Source organism: Grus americana, chromosome 21 (assembly GCF_028858705.1).
Source record: "Grus americana isolate bGruAme1 chromosome 21, bGruAme1.mat, whole genome shotgun sequence".
NCBI lineage: Eukaryota > Metazoa > Chordata > Aves > Gruiformes > Gruidae > Grus > Grus americana.
This window is the reverse complement of record NC_072872.1, coordinates 4,829,425-4,850,230: the sequence shown is the minus strand read 5'-3', so window position 1 is coordinate 4,850,230 and position 20,806 is coordinate 4,829,425. Positions and strand designations below refer to the sequence as shown.

The window sequence follows — 20,806 nt, the reverse complement described above, 5'->3', positions numbered from 1 at the left end:
CCAAACGAAGGACTCGCTCCGCTACCGGTTGCTCCTCCAGACCCGGCGGACCGGCATCGCTCCGCGGCGGCGCCATCCGATCCCCGCCGCTTCCTCAGCGCCCGGGACCCGCCCCCGTTTCCCGCCCCCTTTCCCGACCGCGGCGGCAGCCGCGGTCGGGAAAGGGGGCGGGAAACGGGGGCGGGCGGAGCGGGCCGCGCCCCGGGCCAGGCCGGGGGAGGAGCGGGGCCGCGGCTGAGCGCTATTTGGGCCATGTGACGGGTCGGGCCCCGCTTGCTGCGCCTGGCGCCGGGAGGAGTTTGGGAGTTGCGGCTCCAGCCTCCCCGCCGCGGCGGAGGAGAGGCGGGAGCTGCCTTCGGTTCGTTCCGCACCGCCGGACCCGGGAGGAGATCTCCGGCGGGGCCTGAACCGGTCGCTGGTATGGTCCGACCGGCAGCCTGGGAACGGTAGGAGCGGGCGTGGGGCGAGGCGGGTGCCCGCGGGCCCGGGCGGCTCCGCGGCGGCTCTTCCCCGGGGAGGAGGCGGCGGTCGGCCCGGCTCCCCGCCTCGGGCTGCGGGCTGCTGCGGCCTCCGCTTCCCTCTCCTCCCTCTCTCCTCGGAGGTGCCTCCGTTCCCAGCGGGTGCGGAGCTGGTCTCTCCTCCCTGCTCCCCTCCCGCCCGTGCAAGCTCCCCGGAATCGGTGCCAACTTAAAAAACACAACAAACGCCGGGCTGGGGTGAGGCCAAGCTTTCTGACCTGCCTCAGCAGCTCGAAGGCACTTGCAAGCCACGAGTAGCTTGGGCACCGTCTCGCGTTTGCGGTGGGGCCGCTTATGAGCGTGGAAGGCCCCGTCCCCGGGGAGCGCTGGTGTCGGTGGGGCGCGGTGGCAGAGCACGGAGGTGCTGGGGCTAACGGGGCACCCGTGGCTCAAGCAAGCATCGTGGCCTGAAGGACTCCCAGCATTTGCAAGTCTCCTGGAGCTGCAGTTGGGATGCTGTGAGATGGGTGGCTGCCAGAGGCCAGCTGGCGTAGCTGCGTGTGGATTTGAAAGGCAAACACTGATAGTGTCAGTTCAGAGATTTTCAACTCATTAAGGAAGTCAGGTTGTTTGTTCAGTGTCTGTGGTTACAGTGGTGGTCTCTGGAGCACACCTTACAAGGCCTAATTAATATGTCTGGTTTTTTACTACATAAACCTATGCTACTACAACGGGAGCTTATGTAAACCTATATGCGAAGTATAGGCTGTTATGAGAAGAGATTAATCTTGCTGTAGCCTTGTGCTGAAATATGGCATTTGTTCTCCTTATTACCTGCCTGAGAAGTGGGCAGTCAGTGTGACTGGTGGTGGCCATGCCTGATTAGAAACCTACGAATTGTCTGAGCTGTTGCTCAAGATAAGGAAGTGTACAAAATGATTGTAAAAATGGGAGTTGCTACCTGGAAGGAAAGATCAGCTTTTTTCCCTGATGGCGATGCAGGATGAATTTATGAACCTTTTGTCCCAGAAGCAGTCTTTGCTTGTCCCGCCCCTCTAACGTCTGATTTCTACACCTGATTCTGCATTGCAAAGCTTGGTAGTATAAGCAGCTTAGTCTTGCTGGGTGCAGGTTGACTGCTAAGTTACCAGGACCAAACTACTTGAAGTTTCCAGTGGCTTGCAGTAAAAGAACTATAAGATGGATGGGGTCAAAGTGGCTATCCCAGCCTCTGGGGAAGGATATTTCTGTGGTGAGTTGATAAGGGAACTACTGGGAATGTGATGGAGCCATACTACTGTTTACAAAGTGAATGGCAATGCTGGGAAGCACTTAACTGGCTTGCAGAGGAGCATCTTCCCTGACCAACCAGTGGCTACGGTGCCTGTCTCCTCCCTGCTCTGTCAGTATGTCTGGCCACGGGCCCTGTAGTGGCTCTCAGTAGTTGTGATGATGGATGCATCAAGCAGCAATTTATTCTTCTCCTCCCTTGAAGATGAGGGATGAACTTAAGCAGTGTATTCCTCTGGGGGGCATCGTATTGTTGCAGTACATCAGCAGCAAGCTTTTGCAGCCTCTCTCCTCTGCTTTAGAGGTTACTGAAGTGCACTGTAATGTGGTTGGAGTTTGTTTGTAAACCTCTGCTAGACACTTCTGAGATGTGGGGTTTGTGTTCCAGGAACTGGCTAGCTGATACGTGCTGTATTTGTGTGGAGTCAATTCACTGCTGCTAGAGCCTGGATGTGGAAAATGTGCTCTGCTCATTGCTTTCCTGTGTCTTTTTTTTTTTTTTCCCCTCTGGTCCCCTACATCTCCTTTCTTCAGAAAAAGTGAAAGCTGTCTGCAAGGGCTGCTTGTCTTGTCAAGTCTGTCTTGCAAGCGCTAATTAAGAATTCTTGAAGTTACCAGAATTAAGAATCTGTAGCTAGTGAGCCAATCAGGACACTGTGTATGCCAGGCTTTGTGAATGAGTGCAGACCGTGCTGACAGTTAATCTTCCGAGTCACGGTGTAGCTCCTCAAGAATGCAAGATGTGGAAGGGAGTATGCTCTGTGGCTGTCTGAGGTTTGTGTCTCAGTCAAATTTTGTGGCTGGTGCACTGGACACACTGGTACCTGATAGCCAATTCAAACAGGCCAGATCTGATAGGCCAATGCAAGCTGGGCTTATGGCTTTGGGCTGTAGTATACGTGTACTGACTGAGTCTGGAGTCACTGGGGGCTTGTGTTGGCAAGGGAAGTGAGGATTAACTGGTGTTGGCAGGGAGGATCAATGAGATGACCTCACTGGGCTGTGCTTATCTTTGTCTTGTGGAAGGAGACTTGTATTAACTAGTAGCATGATGTAGCATTATTGCTTACTAGACCTGCGTAGATTATACCAACAAGCCCTGTTTTAGTATGAGTTTCCCTAACCTTGACTTTACCAAAGCCTGGCATATGTGGCTGGCTGTGAAACTTGCTGCCCTGCTGCTTTATATTTGCAGGCATGTGATGTGACTTAGCAAATTAAGTTGCTGGTACAAGATATAAGTTTAGACACTAGCTGCTTCCAGACAAAGCTATGTAATGCTTGCAGAATAAAAGTGAGTAAGTGTCTGAGAACCAAGGTTACCAAACTGCAGTCACTGGGCTGCTTTGCTGGTGGTCATGGTAGGATGGGTTGATGTCAAGGTGTTGACTCACTTCCAGTTACTACACTGCTCTGAGTGACAAAAAATTCTACACTTGAGTTACTCCATGTGAGTAACTGCTACAGCTGCTGCTGTTTCAATAAATAATTGCTTGGGGTGGGATATGAGTGCAGTTGTCCTTTGCAAAGATGGGATATATGCTACAGGAGGTGGCCAAACATGCTGTACTGAGTGTGAGAAAACCTAGCTTTAGAGTACTAGTTTCCAAGCACATGGAAGGGGATGGGGGGAAGAGAAGTGCCACTGTTAATTGTGTTTCCCCAGGGACTACTAAAGCAGTGTCACCTTTTTAAAAGAAGCAGGGAAGGGGTTGATCATAGATTCCCTTTCAACTCTACTGCTCTGCCCTCATAGGTAATGCTCTGGAAGCTCCTGGGCTAAAGTAAAGTGGTCTGCCTTGATCAGGAAATTCTCGTCCAGGTGATCATAGGTGAAGGAGTATCAAGCCTAGAAAGAATATGTAATGGAAATTAATAATGTCCTCATGTTGAGCTGAAATTGAGTAAAACTTAAACTCTCCCAGCCCAATGGACTGCCTGGGCGCCGCAGGCTGCCTTTGCAGAGGCCCTTTGGGAAGAGTACAGAGGGAAGAACAACTTCTTAGCATGGCAAGAGCTCGGGGCCTGGACCACTGGGATGAGCAGATGCAAGTGCTGGCTAGTGAGATGGGTGCTTGGTGCTCTCATGACTGCTGGGGACAGTTCTTTTTGTCTTATGTTGTCGTGCTTGGGATTGGGCTCAAGGTCCAGAGCTTTCCAGGCCAGCTGGTGCTTGTGGCAATCTGACAGGATTGTGTGTGCCCCAGGGAGTGTGGCTTAGAGGGATGAGGGTAGGGCTGCAAGCCAGGGACAGCTGTGGGCTAATCCCATCTATACATCTGACTTGATGTGTGGCCTTGCTTTAATCACTTAACATTTTGGTTTAGGGCTTTTAAAAAGGGAGAAAATCAAGTTAATGCTTTTCTTGCCTGATCGCCTTTGGCAGGGATGGATACTAATACCTGGTTTTATTTAATGGGCTCTACCCTGTGGCTTCTCAAAGAAGGAGTAGAAAAGACTTATGATGCAGGGATTGCTGGCAGTCAGGTGGAAAAGGTGGGAAATGGCTTTTCTGTTGACAGTGTGGAAATGTCACGGCTAGGAGTGGAGGACTTAGCGTGCCATTGACTTTCCAGTGTTTTATTTGCGTGGTAGAGGCCTTGCCATCCTCCCTTCTGGTTTTATGTTGTGCTTAAGCAGCATTGAACTTCAGGTTCAAAGATTTTTGGATTAACATCTTCTGATCTTAATAGAGAAACAGCCACCTACCCTTGCCTTACCTTTTTTTCATTAACCCTGGAGCATCTTGTCCGCTAACATTTTCTTGTCATATGGCTCTGCTAGTTTTTCCTCTGCTAGAACATGGGAAGACTTCAAACTGAAGCAGTGCTGCTACTATATAATAGTAAGGCTTTTAACCTGCAGAACTTGCCTTGGGAGGAGAAAGCTTTTTACTTAAACCAAAAAAAACCCCCAAAAACCCAAACAAAACAAACCGCAAAAACCCCAAAACACCCCACCACCATCTGTCTGATTTCAAAGTGACAGCAACAACTTTTGCCTTGAGAGCTTTGGGGGAGAAGGTGGTAATGTCTGAATGGAGATACCAAACATGGGCTTTTTCTTATAGCCTGGGAGGGGAATTTGATGAAGCTTGTAAGTTGGAGCAGCTGTGTAGATGTTAATTTCAAACTGCTTTCTTTGGACAGCTGGTATGTTATCAAGTCAGGAATCTGTCCTGAGGAGATCCCAGATGGGGCCTTGACACCATAAATGTACAAAGGCACTCGGTTGCACAAAAACTGCAGGAACAACTTAGTTCTAAAGAACGTGAGCCACAGATGGTAAACAGCCAAGAAAAGCAAGCAAGGGGTAAGGCCAAGCTGTTCTCTACATGAGAAAGCTACACTGGTCTCAGATGTTTAGAAATTCTTAGTTTAAACTTTTGAGAACTACGCTGTAGATAACTTCCAAAAGGCCATTCAAACCAGAAGTTAAACTCTTAAGTAGAGATGTGAAAAATGCCTGGATTCCAACTACAGTGTTGGGAGGCTTGAAGGAAGTCCCAGAGTTTGCCAAAGTGCAGTTCTTACCTAGATACCTTAATTCACTGTCATATGGTGCCTCAGAATCCCTGGGTTTATAGTGGTGTAGCCTAGTGAGCTGTGCTGCAGGAAAAGAAGCATTGCTTCTCAGTCAGAAGAGAAGAATGACCCTTGAAAAGCTTCCAAACAGTAGTCTTTGATCCATATTATGGGGGAATTGGGCCACTGCATATGTGGGATGTATGGGATTGGTGGTGTGTTGTCAGCAGTTCTACTTGGGGCCTATCTCTTTGATGGACAGTCTCACCATGTTTTTTAAAGGCTAAACTGGTCATGTTATTGAACTTGGACAATGAGGGAAGGATTGCTTTGTTCCATACTAATCCCAGGGCAGTAGTACATCTGGGTCTCCAAGTTTCATGTGGTGCCCATGTAAAGAAATGCCTAAAACTTTGTGGACCAGCTGGTAAGGAGTAAACTGAACTGGGAGAATGAACATTTATGTCCTAGTACCTATGAACTGCTGAACAGCTGGAGAAGAAACCTGTTGATGTTTTTGTTGACAAGAAGTTTGGGGCTTGTGTGAGTCCAGAAAGTACCTGGCTTGAGACTCCTCTGGGCAGGAAATGTAGTAGCATGGGGTTACATGATAGGCATGAGCTGCTGCAGGCTGGGCTGTGGTGTTACCCTACAGCTTGCTGTCATGGTTCTGTGCTCCTGGCTTGAACACTTGGCTTCCTTGCCTGGTGTCCCACACAGTTTCACTACTAATGTTCTGGGGTTTTCCATATGGTATGTTGTGCACTTCCAGCTGGAACGAAGTGGAGCTGGGGGTGGGAGTGAATCAATCTAATGAACATGTTTCATTTTTTTGTGAGCCAGGGCATTGCTTTCTTCCTTATTATCTTTCAGCTTTGAGTGCTGTGTGTCCCTTTTGCAGTGAGGATCAGACAGGGAGTTGTAAGTGGTTCCAGCCTCAGACTTGACTCTGGTATTTATTCAGGCACATGCATCTCTTAGATCTTGCTAGCATAGCTTAGTTTGCAGCCTAAAGAGGAAAAGGGCAGCAGGGCTGCACACATGGCACTGATTCCAGCAGGATATTGCTGTAAGGTTAGGTATGTGGCACACTGTTTTGCCAATATCTGCTATGTCGAAGTTAAAAAGGGGCAGCTAATCTGCTGTGAAGTGGCTGTGAGCTTGGGTAATGGTGAAAATTCAGGGAGTGAAGGCAGACCTGCTTAGTAATATGCTACTAGTTTCCCAAGTTGTGAGTTTGACTTGCTGTATGTTGGGGTGGGGAGAAGAAGAAAGGGCAAAGTGTGTATCTTTTATGTTTATCAATATGGGTCTATTTCAGTGGCTGAGATTCATCCTGGAATTTGGATACTGTAGTTTGTTCTTGATATCTGCCTCAGTTAATTGACTCTGAGATGATCTACTCAAGGACCAACAAACTGCTAAATAGTTTAACTTAGTGTTTGTAAGAAGCATCTTTTGAAGGAACTGAGAGCTTTCTTGGAAGGTTCACTCTACACGTTCCCCAGCTGAATCCTGTTTTATTGAGGTATGGTGTTCCTCATGTTCTTCTGATCCTCTGGGTATGAGGCATGTCAAGTGGCTGTAAGATGTTGCCTTCCAGTGAGATTCCAGTGAGATTGAAGGGGCAGGTCATATGTGCCCACACAGGCCCAAATCTGCACTTTTGGCACGAATAACATTAAAACCTGAGGCTTTATCTGATTACTCAGCCTGGTGTGTGGACGCTGAACTGGATTTGCAAGAGGCATAGCTTTGTGTGTCAACACTTTAAGTGGGAGGGGACACCTGACTAGAGAACCTGGAAGGAGCAATAACCCACATCTGCAGGCAGGCTGTGATTGTGCAACTGCCCTCCTGCTTGCTCCATAGCGGTGGTTTTACTAGGGAAAACTTGCCAAGTATGCTGTGTCACTCCAGGATGGCAGATATGTCCAGATGTTTGCCTACAAGGAACTTCAGTGAATCTGCTGCTTTACTGAGTTTATTAGTTTTGGAAGAGGCGAGTCTTTGCTGCTAGGTGTACTTGCATACATACTTGGTGGTGCTTTTCTATAAGGACTTTCTGCTGTACATGTTTTCTCCAAAAAGGGACTTGGCTGTGACTCATGCAGTGCCTTCAGTCTTTGTCCCTTGACGTAGGGATGTGGTGGTAAGTGCATGCCGGTGTCCCCTCCAGGTAGAATGGCTCAGCTTGCTGCTGTGGGCTCCTTGACCATAAGGCAGCACATTGACAGTGGGGGGTAAACAGAATTTCCATTGACTGCACACAGCTGATGGGACATATGCAGTGTCCCCTGACTAAGCTTAGTAGGAAGAAGCAGGTTTGGACTTTAGGCCAGATGGGTGGCATGGCTTTTGCATCTAGGAACATACAAGAGCAAGATAAGATATATGGCTTATCCTTACCTGGACTCTGTTTTATGGGATAAGTGTAGTAATAATTTTCTGTGAAAATGGAGAAGGATGGCTGTTATTGGGTTTACTATTTCTGGTAAGAAACAAGAATTGAATGGCTCTTGGAGCTTTAAGTGGGAAGAGATTTCTTGATGCAGGTAAGACCTCAGTGGGCACTGGGGAGCAGTGTGCTGTAGACCATATATTAAGACTGACAACAAATGCCCCTGTGTATTTGAGATAGGAGAATGGTTTTCAAGCCTGTGGTCATTAAGGTGAAGAGGAAGGATAGAGTATTATACCAGTACTTGTTCGGAGGCATGTGCTCTTATGTTACTTGGAATAGGCTGTCTTCAAACCTTCCAAAAATGCCAGCCAAGCCCTCGTCTAGACTGTTCTTGAAAGAACACATGGCCTCATGGGAATCTCTGTTTCAAGGTGCAGAACAGTACAGCAGAAGGCTTATCAGTGACTTTACTGTTGAGAGGGCTTTTGTGCTAATGCAGTATTCAATATACTCTCAAATTCTGCTTTGGCATGTCTAAGACACCCGCCGAACAAGCTTGTCATGGACATTGTGTCTGGCCCAGGGTTGTGGTGCTGAAAAGGTATCGAATGGAAGCCCTGTCCTTAGGACAAAGCAGATGGCCCAGCAGGTGGCAGGCTGGCAGCAGAGAAAGCCATGGCTTTGCAGGTTGCTCAATGCAACCCTTTTTTGCTTGCAAGTCTGATAGAAAAGCTGGGCAGCCCAATTAATACATGCCTAGATGCATTTATCCAGGGTGAAGAGCTCTGTAGCCAGCTTTTTCAAGTCCTAGTATGGTGTCACCAAAGCACTGGGATTATCTGTAGGGGATGGGTGTGTAGGGTGACTTCAGCTTATACTTTCATTGAGTTTTAGAAGTAGTAGTGTGATGAATTGACTGTAGAAATAAAACTGCAAGGTAAGGGTTTTTTCTGGTGTGAGGTCTTTAAGGGAGGAAAATACTGTTGGATGTGGTGACTTTGATATTCCAGGCATTAAATATTCTAGACAGTTTACATCTATTCCATGTTTGGGAGGTTGTGGTGCACTGAATGGTGACTGGCAGTGGCCTTCTCATTGCTTTTGAATTGATGCTTGTACACAGCAAATCTTGGCAAAGCCATCCAGCTTCCTCAAAAGGAAAAGTAAAGACTTAAGTAGCAGCTAAAAAACAGTTGAACATACTTTTCTAAGGCTGGTCAGTCTCAGGAAAAGACAGAAGCTTAGATGCTGAAGGGAACAGCTAACATAACTGTGCTTATCTCTACAGTTTTTGTTAAACTCTAAAAGAGCAAGGCAGCTTATCTTTTCTGCTTGTTCCAGAGTATATTGAGTGCATCTTTAAGAACAGATCTTTTGACTGTTTCTACAAGGTTTCTTTCCCTCTTTCTCTAAGTTCTATTAATGTGTTCCAAATTTGGTTTCCTAATTGGAAACTCTCCATTGATATCATGGGAGGTTTCTGTGGCCCACATCAAATAGCTTGGTTCACCAGGAATTAAGTGACTGTACAAATGTTTATATTAAACACTTATTTAGAAGGCATGTTGACTTATGGCAACCTATGATGACTGTGGTATGTTGGAAGGATAGGTTAACTGTGCAGCTTTTGTCTTGCCTTTGAACCATAAAAGTACTGGCAGCTGTTTAATGCCTAGATAAGATGACTCAGGCTTGCTTACATCTAATGAGCTTGTCCCATCACTATTGTGCTGTTTCTTGTCTCTTACATTGGCGAGGTTTTTGAATGGGTAACCTTAATGCAAAGGACTCAGATAGCAATGGCTGGACTAGTCACAGCAGAAAGCTGTCTGCTTAATTACAGGTACTGGAATGTTGCTGTTTTTACAGAGGAAACCCACAGTTTAGTCTGCTGAGAAGCCCTAGGGAGGGAAGGAAGAGATGGTGAACATGTACATTCTTCAAACTCTGCTTACTCAGGCTTCTGTGGTAGTGTCAGGGCATTTGGAAGGTGGAAACAGAAGGGATAAAAACCATCTTGGCATCCCCTCTCACCTCCACATAGACCTCAGATATTGAGCAGTGGCTATCTCTTTACTTCCTTGCAGGAGGCTGTGCTGCTTTTCAATTTAAAGAAAAGATCTTTCCAAAGCTGCTTGGGGTGTTATGGAACCTTTCTTATGAACATCATGTGCTAGTAGCTAGTGTGTTTGCAGTAGACTGTCTTAGCAGGTAGCTAATCAAAACCCTTGCATCAGTTAGCTTTGCAAGACTTACTGGACTTCTGTACTAAATTACATTATTACATGTGGCTGAGTACTCTCTGAGTATGCAAGAGCAATCTGTTTCATAGTTATGGGGAGCAGAGAGAAGTCTTGTGTAGAGCTGCAAACTGTGTTCAGTTACCTCACTTTTGAGAGAGCAAAATAACTTTGAAAACTTACTCTTTGAACCTAAATTACAAGAAGTGCAAGACTTTAGGTATGACTTTGATATCTGAAATTAAGCTTATTTGTGGGCAGAATCTTTTCAGGCAAAGAATGTTTAAACACTTTTTCACTGCTCTTTCCATAAGTTACAATATTGGACTGCCGTCAGATTAAACTGCCGAGAAAGCCAAAAGTGTCCCTACACAAATTTAAACGGAGATCTCTGGTGTGGTGCTCTGCCTTGAAAACAGGGTAGATGCTTGATACCTAAAGGAGGAGATTAATTTCCTTTACACAAACTTTCCTTCCAGTATCCTTCCTCAAACTGATGTTGAAGTTGTCATGGGTACTTCTACTGCCAGTCTTTCCATGTTCTAGCATCATACCTGTTGATGTAACTGATGATGCTGAGCTGGGAGGCTTTTTGGAAGTGAATAATTTGGGAGAAATTCTTGTGACGGGGTGTAAAGATGGACTGGTCCATACAAGACTTAATCTTGTGAGTCTGGATGAATATGCTAAAGTGGCCTACAGTAAAAACTTCTGTGCTTTCAGATGCTTTCCGAAAAGGTGACACTTAAAGCTGTTTACCATCAAAAAGTCTTTACAAATCTGTCTCTCTAGCCACTATATCCTGTCTCTTCAGCAATAAATATCACCTCTGCATGGTTCAGAGCATGACTATCTCCTAACCAGTTCTAGTTCCATGTGCTGAAGCAACCGATGTGAACTGTTACTTCATACTCACTTTTTTCCAATGCAGAGGTACTACCACTATGTAAATTAGCAGTGTTGGACCTAATCATATAGATTTGCTTTGTTGCTCAGACCAAGTGAGGTGCAGATTAATGTTGGCACGCAGGAGGTGATGAGGAAGCCACTGAAAATCTCACTTGATTTACAGAGCTGAAGCTAGTGAAACTGTTGCTTAGGAATGCATTGCTGAGTGTGTACCAGTAAGACTAAGGGACAAATTCCACTCCTTGCCACTTGAATGAGCCACTCTGGACACTAACAGTAGTGAAGCAACTGTGAACAGTGCTGTAGGTGCAGGCCTTGGTCATGCTTTTTGGCAAAAACACTTGTTCTGTCTTACCACAACTATTATTTCCAGGAAAAAGTTGCTCTTGGATATCTGGCCACCTTACAGTACAGATGTCCTCTGAAGGCAGCATATGTATTCCTGCAGCCACAGTTTGTATAATGTGTCTTAATCCATTTCATTTTGGCACGCTCTGCACTTTCAAATCTGATTTGTATAGGGATAAAGCTTCAAGCAGTCAGGTTAGAAAAGCTTTCTAAAATTGTGCTATGTATTGTGAAGCCTTTTTGCTGGATGATGTAAGAGCCCAGCTGAAGCTTTTGGTCACCCTGTCTATCTCAAACCACCATGGCAATTTCGAAGGACCCTTTCAGGTAATGGTGAAAGCAAAACATTGCATCATGCTGAGACTGTGCCCAGCTGTAGGCTTCATTGAGATGTACAATGTCTCTCTTCCTAATTATGGTATGTCCCAGGTCAATTATATTTAAACATAGAGTCCAACCATGTCATTAAACTTTTTTGGCTAATGACAAGTCAGAAGTCTAGTAAGGCATCATCCCAGAATGCTGTGCTTTGGGGAGTTGCTGTGTATGTTCCAGTAAAGCTGACAGTGTGAGTTGTCTCTTGTGTAATCTGTCTGCCAGGAATATCCTCTTAGTTCAGCACTTTATTGAGAGCTGCTGTGAGATGGCTTGTTGGTTGTGTGTATTCCTGGATGTGGAGGGCCTACCTTACTAAGCATACTGAAGGAGTGGTTTGAATGTTGACAAATGCCTCAGCACCAGCCTGTTGCATGTTTATCTGACTCTTTCTTTGTGTTTTTGCTCATATAACCAATGTTTGCTGTACATGGCAGCTGCCCCAGAAATGAGGCGAGCACATCTTTTTAGAGACTGGCAGTGGGTTGGGTCAGGCAGAGCGCACTATGTTGGCTTCGCTGCTTGATAGTTTCAAACAGTTTAAAGGTCAGATAGAAGTAGCTTTCTATATTACTTGCTAATCAGTGGAAGGATGGGGATCTATGCTTCCACTGCAGAAATCCTGGGCTGAAGTAAAACAATAAATGCGTGCATGGTAATCAACATGGCATTTAGATTCTGCAAATCTCGTATTGGATCCACATTTCATTGCTAGTTCTCGTGTTAGCTGCTTGTACCTTGTACTTCTGTGCTAGCTATCTGGTTCTCTCTGGATGCTTGCCTGAAGCTCTAGCAGATGAAGCTTGATGCTAGTAAAAAGCATGAGGAAAGGGCAGGAAACAGTCCTTCCCCACCCAAAACCTCAGGATGGCAGATCAAGGTGACCCTCAGTAAAGCTAATGAGTTTGCATAGTAAAAATATTTAAAGGGACTTGTCTCAGAGGTACTGGGGCAAACAAGAGCAAGGTGCTTATATATTCTCCCTGGTTAGATGGTGCGAGTGGCATTGCAGAACATAACTGTTCTGTTTGGTTTGTTTCCAGTGGCAGCCCATTGTACACCACAGCATGGTGGTTTTTCCTAATGTTTTCAGTGCTGTAAAAGCTATAGTCTCTTGCCCTAATGTGTCAAGTGCTAGTAAGTCCACTTAAAACAGAGCACATTTCACGTACCTACCCTTGATACGCTTCTGTGACAAACTTCAGTGCCTCTGTTACTCTTACAGGACTGGACTTGAGCATGTCTAAAAACTTGTGTTATATAACAAACTCATGATGATCCTGACTTGACTCCCTGCAAAGAACAGACCGTCCCAGGCAGATGAGAAATGCCAATGCTTTTTTCCTTTTTCTACTGGCTGGATTGCAAGCCATTTATGCCCAAACATTCTGGAGGTGTTCTGCCACGGTGTGACTCTGCTTCCTTTTTGCTAAGGGAGATCCTTAGGAAACTGCTTTCCCTCTGGAGACTTGAAGGGAAGAGGGAATTGGAAGGTGAAGGGGGGGATATTGTGGCCCTGAGCAAGCCAAGGTGCTTGATTACACTGGGATAGCAAGTTTGGATTTGTCTGGACTCTTCACCTCAACTGGCTGTTGCAGCAATTGGAGAAGAGAAATTGCATCTTCTGGCTATGTTGTTGGATTTGGAAAGGGTTTTTCCACAGCTTTTGTTATGTTTTAAGGGCTGCTGTTGTTCCCAGATCAAACTTGAATAGAAAACATAAGGCTGCTGCCAGCTTTCTGTCACAGACACCTTTTATCTTGCATTCATCTCTTCCAAGCAGATGCTGCTTTCATTTCTTCTACTTTTTTGCTACAAGACTAAAATTAACAGCCCTTTGATGCAGGGGAAGAAATTGTATTTCAAAGCAAAGTACCTAGTTAACTTCGATAATAAAACTGTTGTTTTTATCTTGAAGGTAATTCTGTGTTCCTTTGAAACAAATCTGAGGGTTGGAAGCTCCTGAACCCTGCTAGCTCTAAGTTAACATGCAGATCCCTCCTTGCCTGGGAACATCAGTGACTGCTCTTTTCAGGAGGGAGGTATAGATGAAGATGAGCTCTTCAGGGTGAGGCTGTACATGGGGAAGAGGGTGGCAGGCATTGATGTTGAGGCACAGTGTTCCTGCAGATTGTTTTCTTTCCAGATGATTATAAGCTGCAGTGCGTGGCTAATGCTGTATCACAAGAGTGCCAACCACACAGCTCAAGGTGGAGCACAGCACGGGGAAGGAGCTGAGGAGAACACAAGTCTTCAGACACTTCATTGTGGGAGTGAAGCAATCTGTATCCTCTAGCCAGACAGTGGTTTTTTTCCCAGTCCACCCTGCCTTCCCTAGCCTTCCTGCCTTCAAAGACTTGTACTGAGCATGAGGCTTGTATGAACATCCAGCTTCTGGCTTTCATCTTTTCCACTTGAAAAGATGAGCCTTGTTCCTGTAAGGTGCAATACTTCCTAAAGGGTGATGTGACTAAGCTGCATGCGTTAGGAGGATTGTTTCCAAGGGGGATGCTGAAGCATGCCTGTCCTCACAGGGAAGGTGACTGGTGGATAAGGCTGAGCTGTAGCAATGCTCAGGTAGCAGGTGACTTTGGGGAATGAAGGATTCCTAAACTTAGACCATGGCTGGGTCGGCTAGTGGTCAGGACGTGGAAGAAAAGATGTTGCTGTCATTTAGCATGTTACAAGAACTATCTGATACAGCAGAGGCACATCTGATGTGCAGGTTATGGATCCAAGATCTCATTTGAAAGTAGGGGCTAGGGGAAATGTCTCCTAGAAAATGGCAGAAGCCAGCTGCTTTTGGAGATGAATTGCAAAAAACATTTTTTTGAAAGTGGCAATGTTGTTTTCATCTCTGCCTGGTCCTCCTGAAACTACTAAACTTACTGGGGAGGGCATAAAAGGCTTTTTGCATATAGGCAGGTGCTGGAGGCGTTGAAGAATCTGACAGGCTTTCAGGTTAGGAAGCCTAAACTTGATTTAAAGACCCTGCCATGACTGTGAGGTGAGCTCCTGCTTTGGATGCATGTGCAGGGGTGTTGACTTCTGAAAACATCCTTTTGCTAAGTGAACAGAATGGTTTTCTAAACTATGAAAAAAAAAAAATCACTTCCTCAGTGACTCAACTGTCTCCACTTGTGAGGTTTTTGTCTTCAGTGGTGACACCCTCAGTCTCCACAGACCTCAGGACAGGAAAGACCTGAATCTATAGTTTAAGCTGTGAAAGATCTACTGAGCCTTTGTACACAAGGATGTAACTTCAGTCCTCTTTTTTTAACACTTAACATGCCCACGATGAAGAGATCTGGGTGAACATTGTAGAGGAATGCTGAATTTTTTCCATGTGGCCAGGTAAGAAAAAAACCCCTATCTATGTTTATATTGCTTAGAGTAATTCACTATCCGGTAAGAAGGCACTAACAGCTAGTACAAGAGGCTGAACTACATTCACTTGTTTAGGATTTATTTGGTCTGAGGATTAACACTAAATTCCCCCTGAAACTGGCTGATTAAGAAACTGGAGTGACTGGAACAGGGAGGAAGATGCATAACCCTAAGTATAAGGAGAAGCTTTGTCACCATTGGAACAGGTTGCCCAGAGGTTGTACAGTCTCTGTTTTTGAAGGTTTACAAGAATAAACTGGATAAAGCTCCGAATAACCTAGTCTGACCCTGCTTTGAGGAGGAGATTGGACTAGAGACTTCCTGAGGTCCTTTCCAGCCTGAATTAGTCTATGATTGTATGAAATATAAATTGTATAGGCATCTTGCTGTGATATTATCAGAAGAGTTAAATTCTGGAAGTCGGTAGGCTGCTACATTAGTTGATAGACAACAAGACTTATCTCCTGCATAGCCAGGCTAGAATCGGGGGTTTGAGTGGTTGTTTCTCAGCTTGTCTAAAACTCTCATAACTAATTTTCTACAAGTCTCCCTGAAATACAGAGGAGATGAATTACTTGAAAAATGTCTCAGCATCAATACTAAAACTTCTTTACTTTTTTTATACAAATGTTTTAATTAAAACTTTGTTCCAGTTGTGTTTCAATGTCACAGGTGAGCTACAACCAAAATTTGGCTCTGATTTTAACTTCACAACTACCCCCTAACCTGCAGTATTGCTGAATGCTCAGTAGTGGCAAGTTCTTTTGCTTTGACAATTGTTCCCTTTAGAGCACGCTGTCCTTGGAAGGACACCAGTGTTTCTAGGCTCTCAAAACAGCTACATAAGCTTGCTTTATCTTCTTCCTCCAAGCCCATCCATCCATATGTCAGGAGGTTTTTTACAGTCATATTGGGTTTATTTTGTCATAGCAATTGGCAGTACTTGGTACGATGCTATGCCTCCAAATCCTTTGAAAACTCATTGCAGTGCTGCGGACTGGACAATGGTGTTAGTTCTTGCTAGTTTGTCCTTTCTGGGATGTTGGAAGAATGTGGTAGGAGACACAAAACTGAGGAATCCTTTCTCAGGGAGCGGTGAAGGACTAAGTTTTAAGAAAGACAGTACGCTGACCTCGCAGCTTCCCTCTGCTTTCTGGATTTATAGGAAGGAGCAGCATCCTGAAATGTGTCCTTAAAAGGTGTTTGGAATGTGGGAGAAATTCTTAACAAGGCAAACTATTTTTCTGCTCAGTATTGTAGGAAACAGTTCATATCCCTTAAATCCACAGGATGACACATCTGACTTGTAAGGTATAACTAAGATCAGTCACATGTAGCTTTGGAAGATGTTTTTCTTCCCAAGTAACCTGGCCCAAGGCCACAGTCTGGAAGGCAGAGAGCATGCCTACTTGTTACATGATGTTCAATAAGACAAGATAAAAACAGTTACTGAACTGCAGTGCTTCTAGGCTTGGCATTTAGTTTGATGTCAACCCCTCTCTAAAGAGGGACATGACTATCATGATAGGTGAAAGGAGCACAATTAACTTCATCTCCTGACCTGGTGGTGAAAGGGTAGAGGGAAACCTACTGTACAGGCTGAGGCAGGCTGCTGGTGACCAGGTACTGCTAGCAGCAGTTTTTGAGCTGGTGGAAGGGAAGAGCTTGGGGAGGAGAAGTGCTTGTTATACTGCATCCTTCTCTGCTCCTCTTTTCTGCTTAAAGCTCTGCATAGATTGGGTTATGCTAGAGCACTGTCATGTAGAAAGACACAGTAGCTTTGCAAAGGTCCTTAACTGATTAAGCTCCAGGGTTATAGAGTGAATTTTCTTATGTCTCATGATCTGATCAGGTGGAAAAGACTCAATTGGGAAGCTGACTAACTCCTGACTGAGGAGCTTGCTTATTTCCTCCCTGAAGAACAGCAGCAAGCATGCATAGTTGGATGGGAGTCTTTGTACATCCATCCTCCTGACTGTGGTGGGATTGCTGTGACAGTAGAGGTTAACATGGTGACTTAATGCAGCCTGTAAAAGGGAGGATGAAAGGGATGAACTTGAAAGTGGAGCATGATTGTTGAATGTGAGGAAAAGGATGCCAACTCAGTTGCTGAGGATGCAAATGTAAAATTGTAAAACTGGAGGAGAAAGGAAAGCTAACTTTTGCTTCCTTAAATGTCAGGGACAAAGCAGCTTTTTGTGAGGAGGAACCGAATATTGTCCATATCAAGTGTGCTGGGCCTTGGAGTTTCCCTCTCAGCAGCAGGTAGTTTGTGAGGCATCTTCTGTGGTCCCGTTGTTCACCTTTACCTTTTGCCCCAGTTCTCTTGTGATGCAATAAGTGTGCAACACTTCCATTGACCTTCTACTCATACAAAAAGTGTTTTCTCCTACCCTGCATGGTAGGTTGATAGTGGTGTTGCTGCCCATCTAAATGGGGGAAATGCAGATCCAAGGCCATGATGTGCTAAAGCTTCCCAAGCTGAGTGGCAATGAAGCAGGGATGGAACAGAACTTCAGTTCTGCACCACAAGGCCCTGATTTTGCTGTGACTGAAGGTGCTGCTCTGCCCTCTTTTGCAGAGAATAGTATGCTCTGTAAGAATTCTGTAAGAATCTAATGCTCTGCTTGGAGGGAGCAGAGACACTGTTGTAATGGACCAAGAATTATTTGTTTCTAGTATGTGGCCCAGATTTCAACTATGCTTTTTCCGTAGTGCTGATGAGCGGTACTAGACACTTGCACAACTTCCCCTCTGGCATAGATGTATTTGATGCAGATACATGTACTGAAGCTTCAGACACAATAAACCTATTTGAGGGCAACAGGCTGAGTAATCTGGTGCTTGGCAGCTGCTCTGTTGTGGGGATTTTTGCTTTACTGTTAGCAGTGCTTGTGACATCTTTAAATGAAAAGAGGAAGGAGGAGGCAGTAGCTGGGCAACCTTAATATTAAAATAGCTCAAACTGCAAATGGTTTTCCTGAGAGAAGGAATCCTGCTGGATTCTACATGTCTCCTAACAGAGGAACTGTATTGCTTTTAGGAGCAAGGATTGAAATCCTCATAATCTGCTGTGTACCTTATATTTTCAAGCCATCTATTTGAGAAAATGCTGCTTTTCAGGTCTATAATACACAAATCTATGACTTTAATACAGTAAGGGCTCAGTTCCTGTTCTCATGCAGGTATTAGTACTTGGTGTGTACTAGGTGACTTCATTCAACTCTTGATGGGCTCTCCGTGTTTATGGAGGTGTTGTGCATTGCCCTATTCTGCCCACTGAATGCAGCACAGCAGCTATTCTGGAAAAAAATTGGACTCTTAAACTAGCACTTCCAGCAACTGGGATATCATAGTTTGACTCTTAGGCCTGTGACAAGCCCAACCACGTTGCTTCCCCTGTTCCCTCAAACATATAGCATACCAGAGGCTTTCTAAAAATTTACTTCTAGGCAAAGGATAGCTAAAATAGGAGGTTGACATGCCATGACCTGGGGGAGGGTAGCAAAAGTTCAGCTGTACAAATGTCTTTGCTCTGCCCTGTTGTCACCTAGGAAGGAGACAGAAGGGGAGTTTTGGTAGGTGACTGCTGGGAACTTTAACATGGATTTCTCTTAATGCAGCTGCTGCTAGCATTAAACCATGGTGATTCATTGTTAACTGTTTCAAGGGGAAGGCAGCACTTTGTTACCAATGCCTTTGTCCTGATGGCTTGTTTTGTTGGCCAATCTTGCAGTCATAGCAAAAAAAAAAAGTGCTTTTGATACAGAAATAGAGACTCTGAAAAGAGGTAAAACATCAAGCTTCATTCTTTCCACCCACTGCTCCCCTCCCCATCTACTGATTATCAGACAAAACTAATGAATTGAGATACTTCAATGAGGGATGGACAATGTAGGCTGCAAATTAGTAAGTAGGGAAAAAACTAAAAGCAGGGAGTTCTTGTGCAAGAGGCTGACTTATTATAGATTATGTGGGCTTCTTAATGCAAATAGCTCTGAACATAAACATCTACTATTTAAAATTTATGGTGGCTTAATTGTGGAGGAAATGCCTTTCTAAATGCAGCCTATCTTGGGATGTTATGGCTCCAGTGCTGGCGGGAAGGAGGGAGAAGCATTAGGCAGGCACGGCAACTTGGCCAGGTACTGACTTTATTTTTTCAAACACCAACACTGAACAGTTTAGTATTTCACCTGTTGAATGGCTTCTGGAGGGTAGTGCCTGTTAAAATAATTGCTGCTTGTTTCTGCTCCTCTTGTGAGCTGGGGCAAATGTCTGTAGCGCAGGGCAGTGAAACATCTTGGGGAACAATATCATCCTGGACTGGTTCCCCAATGCAATCTTCAGTGTGGTTCCACTGATGCTTGCATTAGTACAGCAGTGTGAGGGAGTGGGATGAGGAGGGCTGGAGGAAGAGAAACCAGTAACTAATAGACTGTTGGACGGTGGTTCTCATGGCACTGGAACGAGGCCTGACGTGATGATAATACTCTGGTCTGGCCAATAAGTACAGTGGAAGGGTAGACTGTCCTGCTTCCCCTGTTTCTTTCCATTTCCAGATCAGTTTTAAACAAAAGCTTCTGAATAGCTGACCAACCTAGTCACTGGGTTCGACATGCTTTTGAGTGGGATGCTAAAGCAGACCAGTGTTGTAGTTTAACTTTGTCAGGGCAGGTACCTCTTCAGTTCTCTGTTGTTCCTGTTCATTCTCCTGACACTACTCAGACTATCCTTTGTTGATAACTTTGCAATTTAGTTTTTAAGGCATGGTTGAAAGGTAGATTTTCTAAATGCTTGCTCTTCTCTTGACTTTGAGGATGAACTGCATAGAGCACTGGAAGACCCTGGGACATATTCCTGAGTAGCCATCTAACCCCCAGGTCCTGAAGATAAGCTCCTTTGAAACACTTCCATGCTGGCTGCATTAGCACTTGGTTGTCTTGGAGTTGCTAAGCTCCTTGTACAGATAAAATGACAGCCCCGTTCCCTGTAAGTTTTTATTTAAGGGCAATACTATATGGCATCTGAACAGAAGTCTCAGTATAATCCTTGGTTATAGAAGAATTTTTAATAATTGGGCTGTTCTTTAATTTTAAGAATGTGTGACAGTAGAAAACCAGCATGGAATTGGCTGCTAAAGGACAAGGAAGTTGTAAGACAAATATTGTTGGACAGTGTACTTGGTAGTTCAGTCCTGCAAACTAGTCTTTCAAGTGCAGATTGTTTATAAAACTGGGGGGTTTTGTTTGCCATGTGCCAAGCACAGATTTCAGCCTTACAGGAATGTGAGGCTTCTTCTGGAAGCAGTGCTTGTTTACCTGCAAAGTCTCAGTAACATAACGAAAAAATCAATTGAAGGTGGTTGGATAGGTACAAAAGTGTAAGAAAGGTGAACCTCTGGACAAGGTGAAAAAAGGTTGCATGTGACCTTTCTTTCTGCTACCTATGTGACTTATTTTCCATAGTACCTAGTCCACAAGCACATCTCTTGAGTGCATGTAAAGAACTCAGAACTGTGAAAAGACTATGTCCTTTGCAGGCGACTTCTGCAGTTGGTATCTCTATGCTAGCCTTTTTTACCTTGGAATAAGCTCTTTTGAGACACTAGTGCCTTTAAGTAAAAGACTGCACTGAAGCAACCTGGGAGCAGCCTTCCATAGTTCTATCAACAGTCTTAATTTCAATACAAGCCAAATCCATCCCCAGAAAATGGATTCTTGACACAAGCAATGAGAAAAAGAATTACTTGTCTGATGGATCTAGCTGCAAATGGTACCAGGAGCTTAAAAAAAAAAAAGACTTTGCCAAAAGTGACCAGTGAGATGAGAACCTGATGTGCAGGAAGTATGTCTTGCCTGGTCTGGAAGA

At 44.9% G+C, this 20,806-nt stretch overlaps 1 protein-coding gene across 3 annotated transcripts in view; it reads left to right on the top strand.

The window, feature by feature from the left end:
* Positions 1–212: 212 nt before the first annotated feature.
* SPSB1 (splA/ryanodine receptor domain and SOCS box containing 1) overlaps positions 213–20,806 on the top strand; it is a 36,270-nt gene continuing 15,676 nt past the window's right edge. The window contains exon 1 of one of the 3 annotated variants that reach the window (XM_054849767.1): positions 213–446. The gene's annotated coding sequence lies outside the window, so the exon portion shown is untranslated. Of the gene's footprint in view, positions 447–14,725; positions 14,903–20,806 lie in introns of those variants that run through there. The other 2 variants (XM_054849772.1, XM_054849771.1) reach the window with 2 other exon arrangements.